Source organism: Ceratotherium simum, chromosome 12, assembly GCF_057802395.1.
Source record: "Ceratotherium simum simum isolate JZ-2026a chromosome 12, ASM5780239v1, whole genome shotgun sequence".
In the NCBI taxonomy this organism is placed as follows: Eukaryota; Metazoa; Chordata; class Mammalia; order Perissodactyla; family Rhinocerotidae; genus Ceratotherium; species Ceratotherium simum.
In genome coordinates, this window is record NC_141911.1 from 68,451,286 (window position 1) to 68,473,542 (window position 22,257).

At 42.9% G+C, this 22,257-nt stretch overlaps 1 long non-coding RNA gene across 1 annotated transcript in view; it reads left to right on the forward strand.

Annotated features, from left to right (window-relative positions):
• Positions 1-223: 223 nt before the first annotated feature.
• LOC147915875 (uncharacterized) overlaps positions 224-22,257 on the forward strand; it is an 82,667-nt gene continuing 60,633 nt past the window's right edge. Inside the window, exon 1 of the long non-coding RNA XR_015553843.1 lies at positions 224-681. This is a non-coding gene — a long non-coding RNA (uncharacterized LOC147915875). The remainder of the gene's footprint in view (positions 682-22,257) is intronic.

Here is a 22,257-nt window from a genome sequence, read left to right on the forward strand (position 1 = left end):
CTTGTTGTTCACTTGAGAGCAGTGGAGAGGAAACCGGTCCCCAAGGGCGGACTTTGGCTTCTGGAGCCGCGGGGCCCGACCGTCCGGGCCTCCCCGAGTCTCCGCCTCGTGGCGGGGGAGGGGCGGCGGGGGAGGGGGAGGGGACGCGGAGAGGGGATTTGGGGATGGGGTGCTGGCAGCGCTAATGAGACCTGCTGGGAGGATCTGCGTCTCCCGCGGGTCCTAGAGTGACTTGGGAGTGCTGGTCCAGGAGGCGGGTCTCGGCATAGTTCGCTTGCTGAAATAGAACCATCTCGAGGAGATCAATCAATCTGCGGGAACAAAATGGAAGTCGAGGTCTGAGCAGAGTTGTCACTTCCCCGACTTGAGTGGAGCGGGCTGGGGGCGGAGACTCCGGACGGAGGAGAGGCCCTTTCTCCCACCTCAGCTCCTTTCCCTGGGTTTCCAGAAGGAAGGATTACCCTCCTCACCCCCCTACTTCCCCACACCCATCCCCGCTCGCCCGCCGGCCCTTTTCCGCACCTCCTTTTCCCTTCAAGTGAGAAAAACTTAGTTCCCGAGCCAGTGGAGTGGGTCCCCTCGCCCCTCCCGCGCCCACGCCGGTCCCCCTCCGGCCATCGCTACTGCCACCACCTCGGTTCCACTCAATCGATTTTTGCTGCATGTCAACACTTATTACCGGTGAGTATGAGGGTATTTTTCCTCCTTCTCTAGGTCTCTTAATGATTTCTGAGCTAGTTGTGTATTAAAGTGCTTAAAGGAACCTTTAAGGTAATCTATAGCATGAACACCAACCCCCTCGGCGTGGGATCAAAGATGGCGAGCGGGAGGTCGGGCCCCTGGAGCCGGGCCCGCAGGCCTCGCCCCCACCGCCCACCTCCGCGCGCCCGGGGGCCGGCCCGGAGCAGGCGCCCCGCGCCGGCGGCGGGCGGTCGAGGGGCTTCCTCCTCCCCCGACCCAGCCTCACCTGCTCCTCTAACCCGGCCTCCCTCCTGGAAGACCCCAAACCCTTCATTCCATTCAAACGGGTGGAGCCCTGGGGAAAGGTGTAGATAGCCCAGGTTGTCTCACTTTCCTCCCAGTTCCTAGATCTTAGTTTTACTCTCCACGACTTGGTTAGAAATTTAATTTTAAAAAATGTGTTGGGCCCGTGTAGGCGGTTTGATTAGTAGGCAGATCCTCCCCTTCGCCTCCCGGCCCTGCTTTTTCCCCACCCCCACCCTCCTCCTGCGAGGTGCTGAAACCCAGCAGTCCCTTTACGAGTGTAACAAAAAAAAAATTAATGGGAAAAAAATAAAGAGAGCCTTAAAACTTCCAATATTCCTCGAAAGCCCCATAAATTAACCCTGTAAAGAGCGGCGAGCTCTTTTAAGGCGAGTCTATAAAAACCTGGCGCGATCTCGACCCTTCCCCCCCAACCCCCGTCGCGAATGTGACCAAAGAAAGGTCTATCCTGCAATCCACATCCTAATCCGCGGGCGCCCTCGCCGCCGCCGCCGCCCGGCTCCCCAGCCTCCGGCCGCCCACCGGCAACGCGGGCCAAGCTGGGAGTCCCCGGCTGACCGATTTACATCGAGAGAGAGAGAGAGAGGGAGAGAGAGAGAGGGAGAGAGAAGGAGAGAGAGGGAGAGAGAAGGAGAGGGTGTAATTAGATCAGAGGCCTTTATGAATATAGGGTCCCTATTGATTGACTTATAAACCCCCCGGCAAGCTGCAGTTAATCTGAGCACACCGCAAAGCAAGAAGCCTGGCTGACCGAGGGAAGAGAGGTCTCCAACTAAAGGGGAAAAATTTCTTGTAGTATATTTTGAGAAAGAATTTTTTAAAAACTATCCTTCTTCCCCCACCCTCCCTAATCTGACAATTTCATTTTTACTGAACTTGAGAAAATAGTAATTAAGGATGAGATTTTTAAAGTAACCATGGGTTAAGTAGAAACCCGATTGTAAACACATAACTAATTTATTTACCTTTTCAGATTTTAGCAGAGGAAACCAGGGAAATTTTACTCTAATCTTAAAAGTTTATTTATCACCCTTACCCCCTCCCTCCCAAAGGGAGGCCTTCTCATTGTTGACTTCCTATCTGGAAAGATAGAAACCAGAATTTATTGTTTGGGATGCTTAACTTCATTCACTTCTGTGCTGAGTATTTTATGCATTTTATGTAAATGTTGATTTTTAGATTTTGTTTGCCGATTAGAGAAGGCCTGCAAGAAATAAAATATCCCATTGAAGACATATTTAATTCTACTTAATTACCTTTAAAAATCATTGCTACTCCTGTTGTAACAACGCGTTGTTAACAGCTCAGTGGCAGTTGTGGAAAACAGGAGATAATTTGAAGCTTAAGTTACTCAGCCAAAGAATGGCTAAAAGAACCATCTAAATCCCTTTTTTTTCTTTTAACATTTTAAAAAACATTTAATGAATATATATGGTAAAGGTGTTTACTTTGGGGGGTTGTGTGTGGGATTGCATTTTTTCCTTCTCTGAAGGGTCATGTTCCTACGGCCCTCCCTGCGCAGGGCGTGTGTCTGCACCCCCTGACTTTGATGGATCTTTCCAGACCTAGTTGTCCTATTCTTCCTGCAAAAATGTTGGTGTCCTCCCCCTCTACCCCCCCACCCCCGTCTGTCTCCTCCTATCTTCTCCCTCTCCTGTTTTCCTTATCCACACCAAAGTTTTTATTTGTTTGTTTCCCCCTATTCTATTGACTTAGAAAATGGCCCGCGGATGCTGGGACCTGAGGTACCAGGACTAAGGCTTGGGGTGGCTCCCTTAGAGCCCCGAGCCTCCCTCTACCAATGCTTCCTCCGTCCCGAAGTAGCAAAGCCTTTCTGCCTCCGCCGACACTTTGCAGCAGCGAGGGACCCCCTCGCACGCAATCCTGGGCAGGAACCTTTATCCTCGTGGCTCTGGGGAGATGAGACCTAGAACCGTCTCTGCTGTCCCTGAGACGGCGGTGGGGCAGCATATCGAATGTGACTTGGAACCCAGACTGGTGGCAATCCAGTTCTTGGGCGCTTTCCCGCATTCTGCTTGTGTCAACAGCCGCCTCAACTCTGCTGCTCCTGGCCGGTATCTGGGTGGGGTCGCTGCACCCAGTTGAAGCTCGATGGCATCTTTCTCGGTCCTCCCGGGTGGACCGGCCGGGCCTTCCCTGGTGTCACTTCACGCGGCCGCCTGCGTCTGGTGGACGGCGAGTCTCTGACCGATTCACCGCGCTCTGTGCGCGCACGGGGGCGGGGGTGCGGATGCGCACAGAGGTGGGGACACTGCGGCCCATCCCTAGTGCCATGGAAGGGCCTTTACCTGCCGAAGGAAGCCCAAGGCTACAGACGACAGGTCACTTGTTAGAAAATAATATAATATCAAACAAAAGAAAGTAAAGTAAAACCCTTCTGCAGGCGCTGGGCCTCGGACGGTGTTTCTTCCCAGGGCTCTGCTGACCTCAGCGCCTCCGGCCCCTGCTTAAAATCCGTGAAATCGGAGGAGCCGCTCTTATCTGATGAGGCAGGGCCTTGTTGTCTGCTTCTCTGACAGAGGGGGAAAAAAAAAGTCCCTCCTGCGAAGGCCGGGCTGCAGCTCCGGGCGCGAAGCTCCCCGCCCAGCCCGAGCCTCCTCTCCCGGCGCAGCGCCGCCGGCCTGTCACCACCCAGCGCCAGGGACGGCAGTCTGGACGGCTGACCAGGACCTTCTGGACTCCTGGATTCCGCGGAAGGACCCGAGGAGCCGCCGCGCAACCTGAACGTGCCAGCAAGGGCGCCTTCGCCTTAGGCCTCCCTGGCCGCTCGAACTGTGGCTCCGGCACAGCTGGGTGCTGCCGCTGTCACTGACCAGAACAGCTGCTCTGTCTTCATGCTCAGTTTTTGGCCGGCGACATGGGAGAAGGGCGGTGACAAGACGTGCCGCCTCCCATTATCCTGACGGTATTTTCAGAGGCCCCCGGAGAAGCCGCGGCCCAGAGGGCAACCCACGCACCTCCGGGGACCCTCTCGGGTCCCTGCCCTGGTGCTGGCACGCCACTCCGGACAAGGAAACCGGAATCTAAACCGCAGCTGCCGCCGCGCGCCCACCTCCCGCCGCAGCCCCAGGCGAGCATCGAAGCGGGCGGCTGGGGCCGCGCGAGAGGCCCTCGGGTCCCGCCGGGCGCCGCGCGCGCCCTCGCCCCGCGCCCCCGCCATCCCCGCACGCGCCGCTCGGGGTCGGGGCGGCGGCGTCGTGGGCGGTCGGGCCCCGCCGGGCGCTGCCTCCCCGCGGTGCCTCCCGGCCGCGTGCTGGGCCCGGGCGCGGCCGCTGCTCTGCCCTCCAGCGCCGGCCTCGGGAGGCCCGGGCCCTCGGAGCCCCGCACGTCCCTCTCACCCTCTGTCGGGCTCCGCGTCACTCCCGGGCCGCCATATACCTTGAATGGGTCAGCCCTGTCTGCTTCCCTCGAGCGGCCTCTCCAAGCCCCGAGGTTGAACATTAACCGGCCGGAGCTATAGAGTGGGGTAAAACGTTACATATAAAAATGAATCATCTATCCGAGCTGGGAGAGCGCCTATAGCGAGCTCTGCGCCTCGAGCTGCCCCGGCCGCGTCCCCGGCCCAATGCCGCACAGACCCTTCCGGCAGCCACTTCCCAGCGACCATTCGGCTGCTGTCGGCTGAGGTCGGCTGCGGGGCGGGAGGGATGGGGCTTATGGGACCCACCTTTCCCCTTTTGTAGCCTGATGTTAAGACCTTCCAACACAAGCGCATTTCCTTTCCTCTCACACTGAGGTACGCAGAAAGGTCTGGAACTCCTACAAAGATTAGTGGGAGCAGCTGCAGTTCTAGGAGGAGACGGGGCTCGCAGGGTCGAGAACCCAGGCTGAGGGGTCGAGTCCGGGGATCGGGCGGGGATCTGGTGGACCCCTGGAGGCAGGGCTGGGTGGGTGGGGACTGGAGTGGGGGCCGATACCGCGCTCAAGCCCTGGCCAGCCATCGCGCTGAAACCCCAGGCTCCGACCGGCTGGGCTCTGCCTCTTTCCGACTCTGACCTGTATGTTTCTTTAAACATAAGTAACGGAGAGAAACAATACTTCAGCACTGACTTAGGTGCTAGGCCCACGTGCCCCATCAAATACAGAGAACTTAGAGAAAGACAGCCAGAGAAAGAATTCAAGGTAGGCCACCTCCTGAGTTCTTGTGCCCTCACCCGGAAAGATTAGCAACTAGTGGTGCTCAGCGAATGCCTGCGTAGAGAGGTGGTTCCGTTTCTGTATCTCTGTCTCGCTCCCTCGTCTAACCTCTGCCTTCCCCTCCGCCTCAGTCAGGAAAAGACGTAAAGTGGGTGCAAGCACAGAAAGACGTGATGGCACATGGAGCTTTCAGGAATTGCCAACCAGCACGCAGAACAATTCTTGTACTTCTTAAGAAGATTGGTTTCTTTCTGTACAAAATCGCTGCGTTACTTGAAATGCAGTGCCTGGCCCATAGTAACCTCTCAGTAAATGTTTTTTGAACAGGTAACACACTTTGCCCGCTTGGACCCAATCTCTGACCTGTTCGTTGAAGCAGCATAATTTTTACTGCGAGTATTCATCCAAATCTTTGACTTAGGGGTGTGAGAAAGTGGCTGCGGTGGTGTGCATGTCTGGTGTGAACTCTGTCATCCCATTACTCTCACCGGCATGTCTTAGCTTCTTCAGTGGCCACTGTGTCTCCTTCAGGGTGTTCACAGCCTGCGTATTGATGGTGGGAATTTCTGTCAGGGGCTGGAGGGTAGCAACAGAGCGGACAACAAGGCTTTTCAGACTCAGCAAGCACCAGGCACGTGGTGAGGACGGTGTCTGTGTATTAGTTGGATACTGATCAGTTCCAGGAGAAGTAGCTTTGAGCTCAAGATGTGGTTACAGGATGTTCGTCACTTTGTGTAGTGTCACTGCTCTGACTTCAGGGCACACAATATTCTCTATCAGTCCCACAGAGCAATGCAGCCCAAGTGTGTCATCACCCAACTTTGTGTTACACCACTTGGCCAAGAAAATGGAATTGATTGAGATGTTCTACCAGTTAGCTCCCGAGAGAGAATGAACACATCAAAGCAAACAAATGAAAAGCGGTATGAATCACACTCCGTTCTCCTCCAGTGACTTAGAGACAGAAATGTAGGTGGAGAAAGAGCCTTTACCTTACAAGGTGCGGGTGGTTGGGGCAAGGGGCATTAGAAAGGGTTTTGTAGCACTCACTCAAAACTGTCCTCCGCCCCACCAAATTACCATGTTATCTGACACCCTCAATCTATTTGTGTCCTGGGCAACAGACAGTTTGACCAAGAGGTCATAGACTAGAGGGCTTGGGTGACTGGAAACAAGTTTGACAAGAAAGGAATCTGGGTGGGTGCCACTGTGGAGGTGGAGAGAGGATGAGTCCACAGTGGCTGGAGCAGCCTGGCAACCCCACGTCTCTGCTGGCCCCTGCACTCACGTGCAATGCCTTGTCAGAGAACAGGGGATTAGGACGAGCTATGAACACAGCTTCACGGGAGACATTCACGTCCCTCCCTCCACATCCCTCTTCTGTCCCTTCCCTTCATTTCCAGCCGTCTTCACTTCCTCCTTCCTTTTTGCCCTTCCCCCGTCTCAGTAGGCTCTCCCCGGAATTCTGGCTGCTTCTGGATTATCCTCTGCTTGTCCCCTCTTTTGAATTTAGGTTTTGGATTGTTTTTAGTGTTTACTCTTCCAGATAGGAAAAGTTGTTTTATCCAATCAAGAGTCTACCTGTAACCCATTTGTTTTCATAAATATGGAGTGCTTGTATGAACAGTAAAGGCGCCAGGGCCAATAAGTAAAGCATGCAGTATCTGAACCCGCCTTTTCATAGCAACAGAGGGACGGTGCACGTTCTTTAATAAAGCCCTATTGCACGCTGGGTATCCAGGAAGGGTCAGGGAGCACACTCCTTTCCCCCAAGGCAGCCTCACCTGTGGCATTGTGCCCATCAAAGTGGTAGATGTCAGTTCAGTTTACTGTTCTCAACTTGAAGTTCCTGCTCCCCCTGAAACTACCACCTGTGGATGTTGTCAAAATTACGTGTTCCAAGAGAACACAGATAGTCCTGCGCAGAGTTTGTGTGCTGATGTGAGTTCCTTTCTGCATCTTCCCATATAAAGGTACTTATTTTCCTTGTGCTATATCCTATTGTTATTGGCTCAACAGTAATTTAGGGTGATTTTTCTTATATGGCTGGAAAACACCTTCACTGTCATGCTGCAACTCTTTCAGATTAGAGCTTGGTCTAAAGACGTCTTCCTCCACAGAAGAGTGGCCCCATTTCCACCCTCGTTCGATTCTCTTTCCTTTCTGACTTCTTCCAACATCTCCTTTAAAGGTAATTCTAAATCTCACAACTCTCTCCCTTTTTACTTTTAAATTTTATTTCTGGGCACTCATTGTTCCTATACCTGAAAACTACCTTTTGTCTATTTTACTCCTTTGTCAGTTACCATGTGGGATGTTTTAATATGAGTTAAGATCTTTGGGGTCATTCTTTTAAGCTTTTTGTGGGAGCTTGGCGCAATACCTGAGATATATAATAGATGTTCAATAAATGCCTATTGATTAAATGGTATAAATAAACCTTGGTTTGCAAAAATCAAAGTCCCAGACATTAAAATCTATTGAATTGGCATGAATTAAATCTCAGATTAATGCTTATTAATTTCTAATCTTTTTCTCAAGAAATCAGACATGTAAAAGAATTCCATAGCAGAAATTTCATCTTAATCTTTTTTACCATCACTACCATCATCTTTACTATATGAGAGCATTTTTAGGATGATAAATCATATCATTTTTAGGATCACTTTTAGGATGATGATCAGTTTCATAAGATAATGGATGAATTTTAATGTTTCTTAGTATATCTTTATTAAAATAAAGATTTTAAAAAATATATAGCTTGGGGAATGTGTGTGGTGAGGGAGACAGAAAGGAGATATGTGTGTGTGACTGTCTGGGTGTGTGGGGGGGCACATATTATGGAAGTTTCCAGCTTACAATTGTCAGAACCTAAGATCATTTTACTAGGTAAGAGATTATGATCTCCAATTCTCACAATTATTTTATGCTTTTAGCAATTTCACTATTCATAATATACAGTAAAATATAGCACATCAAAATATACTATGGACAAAGTTGTTTTTTCATTTTTATGGTTGGAGACAAGGAAACTTGAGAAGTTAAAAATGTTAGTTAACCCAAAAATGACAACAAAAAAGCATTAACTCAATCAGACTTTGATTGAAGTATAGACCAAAAAAACCATCGTTATCTTTATTTCTGCTAATTGTTGCCCCATAAGCCTCTAATATTTTTGATAAATTTATTAGTGGCGAAATATTCCTTAGATCACCTACCCTATCCACTTCCACTTTCCGACTGCTGCCGTAAACAATAACTCATGTCACTGAACATGGGAAGAGTGGCATTACCTTTGATGAGACAAGTATGAAGTGTTTAATAATTCTTCCTGTATACCAGAAAAAAATGTTTTGCCTTATTATGCTAAATAAATGAACAAACAAATCATATATGAACAAACAAGTAAGTAAATTCAGGGCCTGGAGTGGTAGGGAGCTACAGTGAAGGGGGTTTCACAGCCCTACTGGGCTTTTAGAGAGCCCAGTCTCCCCTGGTGAATCACTAGACCTGGCCTTGCTGTTCCTCAGAAGGCGCTCCAGGGAGGGCGAGATGGCTGGGGACTCAAAAACTCCAGGGGCAGGATGATTGGGAACTTATAAAATGTGATAGTAGATATGTTATTTTTGATTGGCTCAGGCACTATAATTGTCATTTTAAAAAATTATCTACACACTCTTAAAACAATAGGCCAATGTTATTTTCACAGCACTCTAAACATATTTTTACCATTATATTTTGACCTTACTTTATGTATCGACTTTTCTAAATACGACTATAGAGTGATGCAGAAGACAATTTCTTGAGTACTTTCTATGAACCAGGTGCTGTGCTAAGTGCTTTTCATGCATTATCTCAATCAGTTCTCATAACAACCCTATAAAGTAGCTTTTCCTTATTTGACAGATGAGAAAACCGCTGCTCAGAAGTAGCTTGACTCAGGCTGCCTGGTTCATGAGTGGCAAACTCAGGCCTAGAACAGGACTCAAATCAGGCACAATCTGACAAGAGGTTATTCTCCCAACCACTAAACAAACTACTGCTGTGAAAGAACTGCTGGTCTCCTGTATCACTTTCTGTTGATGTGATCAGAAAATGGTGTTCATAAAATAAGAGGAAAATATATTGAAAGTGCTATGAAAATAACATTGCCTTGTTAGTTTACGAGGTGCATAGTGTTTGAAAAATGATGATTATAGTGACTGAGCCGATCAAAGGGGAAGTTCTACTTTTTTGCATGTGTTTCAAGGTACATTTCTTAGACTAAAGCAATAGACCTAACTTCCTAAGATATCTTGAAATGTGACATTTTTAGATATGATAGAAAAAGAAGCAAACTCTTGCTGATAATAAAGAAAGGATACACACACATACACACACACATCCGTTGGCATATGGTCAAGGGAGTTTTCCTTGGTCTTGTACATTACGACCTGCTCCCTCCTCTTTGCCCTCCTCACCTGCACTATCCCTTTTTGAGGTTAAATCTAGATCTCAGCTTAGACATCCCTCTTCTGGAAAAGGCCTCCCTGACATCTTGGTGTTGGATTGGTTCAAGGTGCCTCTCCTGTGCGCTCCCATGGCCTTATCAAAGACATAACACACTTCCATGAACTTAACAGTTTTGAAGATTATTTTTTATTATTTCTTTATTATTTTGAAGGTTATTTTGTAGAACATCTCTCAATTTCTGTTGTGTGTGTGTGATATTTTCATGTCATTAGATTCAGATTATGCATCTTCTATGATATTCAGGATTATCACAGAGGTGACACTGTGTCCTAGGCACGCAATGCCCACTTATACAATATTTGGTGAGGATACGTTGATTATTTAAGGTGGTGTCTGTCGTATGGTTGTAATTTTTCCCATCATAGTTAGTATTTCAGCTGTACGGTGGGCAACTGAAGCCTCTTGCCCACCGCCCTATGAGTGATCTTGGGAGTGGATCCTCCAGCTCATCCAATGATGCAGCCCTGGCCCACAACCTTGGCCCACAACTTGACTGCACCCTAAGCTGCTCCCAGATTCCTGACCCTCAAAACTGTGTGAGATAATAAATATGTACTGTTTTAAGATGCTAATTTTGGAGTAGTTTGTTGCAATAGATAACTAATACGCTGTGCATCTACTTCTTCTCTTCCAAAAGCTCCTGTCGCTCTTCATCTATTTTAATCTCTCCCCTTCTTCTTTGCATTAAGGGAGTTATTCTTTTTTTTTTTTTTTCCTTTTTTGCTGTCATTTTAATGGCATTTGGGGGAAAATAGAGATAAACAAATGTATTTGATTTGCCGCATTTTACCAGAAGTCCAAGGAAGTGAATGTTAAGCACATATTTGAAGAAGAGAAAGGATAGGACTTAGCGGTGCTGTGTAAGAAAAACATCTGAGACAGAGGAAAGAGGCAGAGAAACACATTTATAAAAAATAAGAAGCAACTGAAAAAATATTTTTATTTCATATTTAATATATACAACTCTGATTTTTGCAAGTATAATTCTAAGAACACTTCTCTGGTCTGCCCAGCACCACTCTCCTGGAAACAGAACTGCCTTCCTTTTGGAGGATCTGCTCTTCTCTTGGCTCAAACTATATTGTTCTAATGGAGGCTGCCAATTATAGAGCCAGTCTCTGTTCACGAGAGGAGGAATATGACCTAGGCTGGCCCTTCGGTCCCTCCCTGGGAATTTTCTGATGGGATTTAGAGGAGAGAAGTAGTCCCTTTTATGATGAAGAGAGGAACGGTCAGAAGCCAAGTTCTCCAGGGCAGAAGATTGCAGTCTCTGCTAAGACAGAAAGCTGGTGCAGAGAGAAGCAAGCACAAATGGGAATCGGATGGAGAGAGAGTCCTGGCGGTGTCCCTGTTCCTGTGATCCTTGAGTTCCAGTTAAACCCTCACCCTTACAGACATTTTGCTCCTCAGGTCAGCATAGTGCCTGTTTCACCCAAGGTGGTTCAAATTGAGTTTCTGTTACTTGCAACCAAAAGACTTCTTGCTTCAAAAGAGTGTCCACTTCTCTGCCCCCAAAAATAATCTTCTTCCCTGGGAAGAGCAGAAGAAAGTGCCTTTGGAGCCATTATTTGAGATCGTCTTTGGGATCCTCAGAGGCTCCAGGATAAGTAGAAACATCCGTCTTCTAGTGGCCTTTTGCTAACACTGCCTGGGAAATACTGAGGAGGTGAAGAGGGAGAGTTGTGTAGGAAAACACACACACACCTGTTAAGCTTTTTCGCCAGCACAATAGTATTTATTGAAGTTCTATTATATTTCAGGCACTTTCACAAACATCTGTTCTGCATTAGTCCAAGAAACTAGATGTTCAGACTGTTCCTAATTATAGATGAGATAATACCTTTAAGATAAAAGATGTTAAATATTAGCCTTTACAAAATGGGAAAGTTATGAGCAAAGACTCTTATTCTGTGCACCTTTCCATACCTTCTCCAGGTTTAACTACCATTTGAATGTCTCCTTTCTTTGATAATAAAAGGTTATCACAAGAAACTTGAAATAAGCTTTGAAATGCAAATGCTATTTCAGTATTACTATTTGAATCACTTGTTTCTAAAGACATTTTGAGAAAGATTATAAATAATGAACAAAAAATCCAAATCAAACTGTAACTAAATAGCGTGACTTGCCTTGAAATTCTAGCTTTATTCATATAAATTTGTGCCCTCCAAAGAAACAGACTGAGACAAGTCAGTCCAAATCTTTGTAAACAGACTTAAGTTTGGAAGAGCTATGGTGTAAAAAGCATTAATTCCATCTTTGATTATTACTTTTAAACTTGGACAAGTAGTGTTTGTCCAGTAATTTCTCATGTGTTTTTTTCACCCCAGTCTTCCTGGGGGAAAGTGGTTGAAACAGCTTGGAGCTCTCCTCTGAAGAAATTTCCACATTGGCAAAAGTACCAGCTTTTCACTTTCTCACTGGGTGGTCCGGCACAGAAATTCCCCAGTGGCTGAGAATCTAGAGCCTGGCTGGGACTCCTGTAAGCTGCAGTATTTAAAAATTTTTATATGTAATTTAAGATGTGAACTGTTAGAATTAATAAGAGGTAATTAGATTTTTCCCATTAGAAAATTATAATGACTTCCCAACATGTTTTGTAGAGTTAAGATTATAATTTTGCCAAAAATTAAATTTCTTCTTTCTCACCTTAAAAAAAAAAAAGTAATATCTTAACTCCTTACTTTGCTCTTCCATTTTTTACCCTGTCTTCTATACCCTTCCAATATTTTTTCTTATCAAATATACATGTATATTTAAAACATAGTTCATTATATGTTTTTAGTTCTTTAAATAATTCATTTATTTAACAAAAAGTTATTGAACACTGTTGCAAGACTCTGTGCCAGAAACAATAAAGGATAGGAAGATAATAATTATCTATTGAGATAAGTGTTTTAGACCCAGCACCTCATTTAATTATGACAACAAATCTATGAAATAAGCACTGCTATCCCTATTTTACAGATGAGGAAACTGAGGTGCCAAGAGATTAATTAATTTGTCCAAAATCATCCAACTAGAAACTGGTAAAATTGAATTTAAATCTGGGATTGTTTGACCTCCAATGGCTTTTCTCTTAGCCCACTATCCCCAAACCAATGCATAATGCTTGTCCAACTCATTCCATAATGCTTCCAACTCAGGAAGAACCACCTCTAAGTAAAGCAGATGTGCTAACTACCACACGTGGAATGATATAACCTGTGTTCTCAGGAAGCCTAAAATACACAAGAAGAGATAAATCATGTAGGCATATGACAGAAGCCTAAGCTAGAATTCAGTGAGTACTTGAGGAGTGGTGCAAAGTACCTTGGACTTTCAGAAAAGTGTGAGAATACTTCTGGCTGGGAGGATCAAGACATCATGTTTGAGAGTCTTTTAGATTTTGGCTTTGGAAGATGGGCAGGATTTTAATAGATGTGGAGGGAGAGCATTTCAGGCCGAGGAAAAAGCACAGTAAAGACTTGATGGTAGATGTGGGATGAATTTACTCCCCAAGAGTAGTTCAGTGTGGGGAAGCAGTGGAAGATAAGGTTAGAAAGCTAAATTGTGGTTGGAATGTGGCAGACATTGATAGCTAGATGAAGAAGTTTAGAGTTCATTGTGTGCGCACGGCACGGAGTAGATGGGAGTGACATCTTTGAGCAGTATAATGAATAAATAGATGCTGTGCTTTAGTAAGTTAATGTGGTAAAAATGGGCTATCAAACTGTAATGAGAAGTAAACTAAAAGATTTAAACTAGATGTGGTAGAGAGGAAAGAGGAGATAGAGCTGAGAAAGTTAGCCAAAGACTACACTTGATGAGAGGATTTAGGGAAAGGACAAATTCAAATAAACTTCAAGTTTTTGAGTTTCTGTCACTGACTGAATGTTGAGGCCATTAGCAGAAATAGGGAAATGCTATTCACTTAAAGAGGAATTTCTTAAGTTGGGTGAACAAGAAAAGGAATCATGGCAAGGCAGAGAGTGATATAGTTTTGGAATCTCAACATCAGGAAATCCAGATTTTCCTGGTGGAGAATCCACCAACCGCCATGTTCAACCAAGACTGAGCTTACTGAGAGGTCAAGTTGGTGGCAACTTATTATGGTTTGTAAGGCAGCCAAACGCTTGTGAAAAAATTTTCATTTATTTGTCAACTGTGTCAGAAAATCCACACCATTAGATGCCCTAATATGGATTAAGGCATTAAGGCATAAAATCCTAAATTTTATTAGATTGTCCAACTTCTTCTTCATCAAAAATAGTCAAATTTTAATTGGATAGAGGGAGATTGAAAAAGATTCCCGTCTTGGAACACTGGGGACAGACTTCAGTAGGGTACCAGTACAGTGTCCCTAGTGACAAGAGAAATTGGGTACCAAGAAACTTGGGGGAGGGGAATTCATAATCTGTCAATTATTTATTAACCAATTCACCAATTAAAAAATATTTGTTAAGGAGCTACTGGACATAGGGCATCTTGCTAAGTCTGATGGGAGAAAACAACTACAATGACAAAAACATTGTTTCTACTCTTAAGGAGTTTAGTGGGCAAAGGACAATGAATTTATCTTACCTCATAATTTTGCCAAAGGCTGATATTTTGTGTACAGACCTAGTAATTAAGTTTTATCTTTCAGGTTTCCAAATTAGAAAATTTAAAACATTATAATCATCATTACTCACTTCTTGAGGGTTTTATCTGTCTAATTAATCAATCTTTCAAAATATATTAGAGTTTCCAATGAAGTTGGAGCGGCCCACTTTTTAGAATACTATATAAGCATGGTGCCTGGGAGAATTGAACCCCTGTTTGTATTTGACAGAAAATAAATTTAATGTATGTGTCATTTCTATAATGGTGCAGGTGAAGATATATGTACCTATTTTATCAACTTTACAAGTGTGAACAGACCTAGAGACACAAATGTTTAGCAACATTTTTATCACTAAATTGGATTTTTAAAATTCCATAATATGGCATAAGTATCAATAATTCAAAGCTGGAGAGTGTTGTTGATATGACAGAATTAAAATTCAAAAAGATCTGAATAGGTTGGAATACAGAATTGAAACTACAATTGGAATTTAATGATAGATATGGGTAATTTTTAGGTTAAAAATCAATAAATACTGAAAGGGATAAAGCTGGCTTAATAGAAATTCCTAAAAATTAAATTATCAGGGATTTCAGTGGATGTGGTAGCCAGCCTGCATGATGGCCCCAATGATTTCAGGCTCCTACAATTCGCATCTTCTTGTAGTCCCCTCCCACAATGAATAAGGTTAACCTATGTAGTTAATAAGATATTGTGGAAATGATGATGTGTGACTTCCAAGACTAGGGCATAAAAGATAGAGAAGCTTCTGCCTTGCTTTCTTTCGGATCACTCTCTGGGGGGAAGTCGCTGCCATGTCATAAAGACACTCACGTAGCTCCATGAAGAGGTCCATGTGGTAAGGAATTGAGACTGCCTGCCAACAGCCAGCATGAACTTCCCAGCCATGTGAGGGAGCATCTCTGAATCAGAACCTACAGCCCCAAAGTTTTAGATGGCTGCAACCTCAGCCAATGTCTTGAATCCAACCTGGTGAAAGATCCTGAACCAGGACCACTTAGCTAAGCTGCCCCCAAATTCCTGACTCACAGAAACTGAGATAATGAATGTTTGTTGCTGTTTTGAGCCACTAGATTTTGTGGTAATTTGCTACACATTAGTAGATAATATATCTGGAGGTGGGCTGCTGCCATAAGAAGTCCTGAAAATGTGGGAGAGATGTTGGAATTAGGCAGTGGCAGAAACTGAAGGGACATTTAAGAGTGTTAGCAGAAGCTGAAAACGTTCTGAGCGGACTGTTATTATAAGCCTGATGGCCTTTGAGGAGGCTACTGTTGAGGAAAAAGATATTGGAAACTGGAGGAGCATAGTGGCAGAAAGCTGAGCAACACTGTCATCTGCAGTCATGTGGGAACTAGAAAATGGATGATTTGGTTAAGGGATTTTCAGTCCGAGTGTTGAAGGTGCTGCTTGATTTCTTCTTGCTGTGTATAGTAAAATGTGAGATGGGGGAAGACAAGCTAAAGGTAGGATTGTTAAACTAAAAGAAGCCAAGACCTATGAAAATTGGCCTTGAAAATTGCCAGTCTCTCAAGATGGGAAATAATGCTAAAACAAAGAAATGGCTTCTGGGCAAAGATTGATTGCAAAGCACTGCCAGGCAATCATCACATAAAAATGAAGCTGATATAAAAAACCTGCAGGAATCCACCAAAAAACGTTTAGAAATAATAAATGAATATGGTAAAGTCGTAGGATACAAAATCAACATACAAAAATCAGTTGCATTTCTATACACTAACAACAAAGTAGCAGAAAGAGAAATTCAGAATACAACCCCATTTACAATTGCAACAAAAATAATAAAATACCTAGGAATAAATCTAACCAAAGAGGTGAAAGACCTATACATTGAAAACTATAAAACATTGTTGAAAGAAATTGACGAAGACACAAAGAATTCCGTGCTCTTGGATTGGAAGAATTAACATCGTTAAAATGTCCATACTTCCTAAAGCAATCTACAGATTCAATGCAATCCCCATCAAAATTCCAAGGACATTTTTCACAGAAATAGAACACAGAATCCGGGCCGGCCCCGTGGCTTGGTGGTTAAGTGAGCGCGCTCCACTGCTGGCGACCCGGGTTCAGATCCTGGGCTCGCACCGACGTGCTGCTTCTCTGGCCATGCTGAGGCCGCGTCCCACATACAGCAACTAGAAGGATGTGCAGCTGTGACACACAACTATCTACTGGGGCTTTGGGGGGAAAAAATAAATAAATAAAATCTTAAAAAAAAAAAAAAGAACACAGAATCCTAGCATTTATTTGGAACAACAAAAGACCCCAAATAGCCAAAGGTATCATGAGAAAAATGAACAAAGCTGGAGGTATCACACTCCCTGGTTTCAAAATATACTACAAAGCTATAGTAACCAAAACAGCATGATAGCAGCACAAAAACAGACACACCGATCAATGGAACAGAACTGAGAGCCCAGAAATAAAACCACACATCTACGGACAGCTAATCTTCAACAAAGGAGCCAAGAACATACAATGGGAAAAGGAAAGTCTCTCCAATAAATGGTATTGGGAAAACTGGGCAGCCACACGCAAAGAATGAAAGTAGACCACAATCTTACACCATACACAAAAGTTAACTCTAAATGGATTAAAGACTTGAATGTAAGACCTGAAACCATAAAACTTCTAGAAGAAAACAAAGGCAGTACACTCTTCAACATCGATCTTAGCAGCATATTTTCAAATACCATGTCTGACCAGGCAAGGGAAACAAAAGAAAAAATAAACAAATGGGACTACATCAAATTTAAAATGTTCTGCACAACAAAGGAAACCATCAACAAAACGAAAAGACAACCTAACAATTGGGAGAAGATATTTGCAAATCATATATCTAGTAAGGGGTTAATTTCCAAAATATATAAAGAACTCATACATCTCAACAACAAAGAACTAAATGATCCAATTTAAAAATGGCAAAATATATGAACAGACATTTTTCCAAAGAAGTTATACAGATGGTCAACAGGCACGTGAAAAGATGTTTGACATCACTAATTATTAGGGAACTGCAAGTCAAAACTACAATGAGATATCACCTCACACCTGTCAGAATGCTTATGATTAATAAGACAAGAAATAACAAGTGTTGGAGAGGATGTGGAGAAAAGGGAACTCTCATACACTGCTGGTGAGAATGTAAAGTGGTGCAGCCACTATGGAAAACAGGATGGAGATTCCTCAAAAAATTAAGAATAGAACTACCATATGATCCAGCTATTCCACTGCTGGGTATTTATCCAGAGAACATGAAAACACAAATGTGTAAAGATATATGCACTTCTATGTTCATTTGTTCATTGCAGCATTATTCACAACAGCCAAGACTTGGAAACAACCTAAGTACCCATCAAGGGATGAATGGATAAAGAAAATGTGGTATATATACACAATGGAATACTATTCAGCCATAAAAAAGATGAAATCTTGTCATTTACGACAATGTGGACGAACCTTGAGGGTATTATGCTAAGCGAAATAAGTCAGAGGGAGAAAGTTCAATACCATATGATCTCAGTCATAAATAGAAAATAAAAAGAACAACAACAGCAAACAAACACACAGATACAGAGAGTAGATTCGTGGTTACCAGAGGGGAAGTGGGGGGGGCAGGAGGGTGAAAGGGGTGACAGGGCACATGTGTATGGTGATGGATGGTAATTAGTCTTTGGGTGGTAAACATGATGTAATCTACGCAGAAATCGAAATATAATGATGAACACCTGAAATTTATATAATATTATAAACCATGTTACCTCAATAAAAATAAATAAATAAGAAATAAAGCTGAGGGATGGCTGTAAAATTCTTTGCTAAGACCTCAGAAAGATCTAAGATTGTGCTTCAGAGAACCATTCAGCCAGACACTAGGGGTTCAAAGAAGCTGAAAGGTACTGTCCCTCAGTAATGTCAGCAGAAACTCTAAGTAGAGAAGAGTTAATCTCAAACAGACTTATAGGTGTGGCTTTTGTATAATGGGATAAACCCCAGGAAGATTCACAGGAGACCACAAAGTTTTTAAGAGTATTTAATTGTTAGAAACCTCAGCAGCTTGGACTGAAAAGAACAGAGATAAAACGAAAGGAAAAGAGGACTTTGGACCTCCAAACTTGTACAGGCAGGAACCAGACTGAGAAAACTACACAGCTACAAACCTAGGCTACCTTTCATGGAAAAATAAGTTGACTCACAAGGCAGAACCAAGATCTCAAAGGTCAGAGCCAAGAGTCATGGAAAATCATTCCCAGGAAGCAGTAGGAATGAACTCTAGAGAAAGAACTTCCAATAATTTCCTAGCTAAATTACAGAAGTACTATGGACCATTTTCCTGTATTCCTCTTGTTTTCCACCCTTTGAACAGGAACATCTATAGTGGTTATCCTATTCTTGCCCTACCATTGCATGTTCGGTGTGTGTATGAGGAAGAGGGGGTAGTTATCTTATTTCCTCAGTTCATGGGTCTCAGGATCAGGGAACTGTTCTCAAGGATCTATACACAAGGAACTACACCCAAAAAGCCTCATCCACGTCGGCCTGGTTGAGATGACAAGATTCTAGACTTTCAGATGTTGTTGTGATGGGATGAAATTTTTGGTGGCCTTGAGAGGGTGTGAGTATACTTTAAATGTAGGAGGGAAATTAGTCATTGGAAGATAGAAAATGGACTCTAGTGCCAGCCTTCAACATGGCCCCAGACAATCCCTGCCTCCTGGTATTCATGCCCCTGTGTAGTCCCCTCCCACACTGGTAGGGCTGACCTGTGTAACCAAGAGTTACACAGTTATGGAAATGACATGGAAATGACAATGTGTGGCTTCCAAGGCTGGGACACAAGAGATAGTGTGGCTTCTGCCTTGCTCTCTCTTGGATCACTCACTCTGGGGGAAGTCAGATGTCATGTCATGTCAGGAGGACATTCAGGCAGCCCTAAGGACAGGTCCATGTGGTAAGGAACTGAGCCAGCATGAACTTGACAGCTATATATGTGAGCTGTCTTATAAGTAGATCCTCCAGCCCCAGCCAAGCTTTCAGAGGGTTGTAGTCCTATAGCTGAAATTTTAACTGTAACCTCATGAAAGATGCTGAACCAGGATCTCCCAGCTAGACAGCTTTCAAATTCCTGAGCCACAGAAATAGTGTAAGATAATAAATGTTTGTTGGTGTTTTCAGCCACTAAGTTTTGGGGTAGTTTTTAATGCAGCAACAGGTAACTAATACAGTGAACCACAATCTCAGTATGAGGCAATAATATGAAATGACTGCTTAAAAATGTTGTGTTTTTCAACTGAATCAATTGAATAAAAGTTCCATATCAACTATGCTAATAGTCCACTTCTAGACTTATATCAATTTAAGATATTGTGTATAGTTTGAGTCACATACCTTGAAAGACATTGGCAAAGACATTGAGAGCACTAAAGGACTATCAGGATAGTGAAGACTTAACAAACTATAACATGAAGAGCACGTGAGAACAACTGGTGATTTTTAACCTTGAGTAGACTTAGGGGTCACATGGCTTCTGTACAAATTAAAGCAGTAACACAAGAAAGACGTCATAGATACATCCTACACACCCTGTGTTCCTTCAAAGAGGAGAAAAAGAACCAAAGGCTAAAAGTTATAAAACGGTAGATTTTTTTTTTTTTGAGGAAGATTGGCCCTGAGCTAATATCCATTGCCAATTTTCCCCTTTGTTTCCTTTTTTTCCCTCCCCAAACCCCCAGTAGATAGTTGTATGTCATAGATGCATATCCTTCTAGTTTCTCTATTAGGGATGTTGCCTCAGCATGGCTTGATGAGTGGTGTGTAGGTCCGCACCCAGGATCCAAACCTGCAAACTCTGGGCCGCCAAAGCAGAGCACACAAACTTAACTGCTATGCCACTGGGCTAGCCCTGGGATGGTAGATTTTAACTAAACCTATGGAAGCATTTTTTTGATGCTTCCAATTCTCTAATAAAAGAATAATTTCCTCATTGGAAGAGTTGAAACACAGGCTAGATAACCACCTATGAAAAATGTAGTACAGAAGAATCCTGGACTAGGATGTTGGATAAACCTTGCAAAATGGCTTCAAGGCTGATTTCCAATCTGATGTAAGATGCATTTATTCAGTTACCTGCAATAAATAGCAGACTTATAGGAACTCCTTTACACAAACTTCCAAAGTCTTATAGAAGTTTCATCATAGCTGACACATTGGGCATTTTGCAGGTCCATGGAGTGTAACTAATATTTTCCCAATTACACGGGCATCTAGAAACAAAGCAGAAAGACAACTACAGAGGAAGATACCTCTGATTCTCCTTATTTGGTCTGAAGATTTTAAAAAAATGACTTCTCTGGGATAGATGTATTTTCTGAAGCTAAGATTCAGCTTTGGCCTCATTTAAAGCAAAACATTGTGGATTAGAATGATTTACAAGATTTAAAGTCAACCTGCATATCACGAAGTACAAAGAAGATAAGCATGTCATTTTCTCCACTGGGCATCATTTCATCATCTACTGTTTGAGGCTCGTCTAGAGGGTCCGTTATGTGCCATACATGTAAGTGTAAAGCTTTCAATCAACTAAGCAAAGTCATGTAATTGTTGATGACAGAGGAGGAAGAAGAACTGAGGATTCTTAACTTAATTCTCAAGGTGATACTGACAATTTGGGGGTCTCAGCAATATATTATTTTTTCTTGAATAATAAAAATAAAACTACACAGAAGATAAACTGATGTTCTCATCCTTAAAAATAACTTAGGAATTGTTGTTAGGATAATATTTACAGTTATAAAAAACAACACTATATCTGCAACACTTAGATAATTTTGTCTAATGTAACAATATTTTTTTAAACAGAAACGTGGAAAACAAAACCGTAATCTTTTGCCAATTGCCTTTGAAGTTATTAAAGCATCTTTTCTGTTTTACCATCTATAAATTGGGATTAATATTTATGAGCATATATGAGTTATACAAACATCGATTCGTTATCTACTGTGCTTTAAAATGAAGATACTGACAACTGTGAAATATTTTTTAAAAATAGTTTAATTTCTCAAATTTGTTAAGACAGTAATCATATTTTCACTAGAATAATGTGTTTTTAAATGCCAACCTTAAGTCTGAAGTAAACATTTTTTTGATGTTACACAGGCTCAGTGTTCTGAGCTCTTCCCCAAGAATGTAAAAGCCCATTCTTAAATTGCTGTCTTAGAAAAATCTTATGTTCAAGATCTCTTCTTATCATTGCTCCTCCAGGCCAAGGCTTCCAAGTTATTTTTCTATCATCATTATTTTTATTTTATATTACCAGTATAGACTAAGTAGAAAAATATGTAAGCCAAAGTATTCATAAATACATCAACATTCGAACATGGATAGTTGCCTTTCAAAATCTTAGTTAAAATGTCAAGATTTTTGAATTGTAGTTCAAAGTTTTTAAGTTCTTTACTTTATAACTGAGGGGAAATGTCTGTTTTTTTCACTTCTTACAAAATATGTTCCTAGCCTATGAGCCTTCACCAGTCCCTAGGATCCACCGGGATTAACGTTTATAAACTGCAAATACACAAAAAGCCAAGGGCCAACGCTTTCCAAATAGGCACAAATTCATTTTCCTTGCGGTGCAAAATGAGGTAATCTTAATTATCATTAAGAAGAATGGAGAACAGTGATTTTCAGCACATATTGCACTTAAATTCAATTTCTTTAAAAACTGAATTGGTCTGGGTATAGAATCCATAAAATTTATAAGAAAGTATATTTCTGATAATGATAGGAGTACCCACTTTTCATATTGGATGGCTATTAATATGTGACAGTGTTAAATATTTAAAATACTGAAAAATCAATGTATTTAGTTCCCTTCTTAGAAAGGTTGAGGGCTTTTTCATTCTAAAGCCATTGTTAAACTATGTTTGAAGGTTTAGTTTTAAGGACTTTATAGTATATAC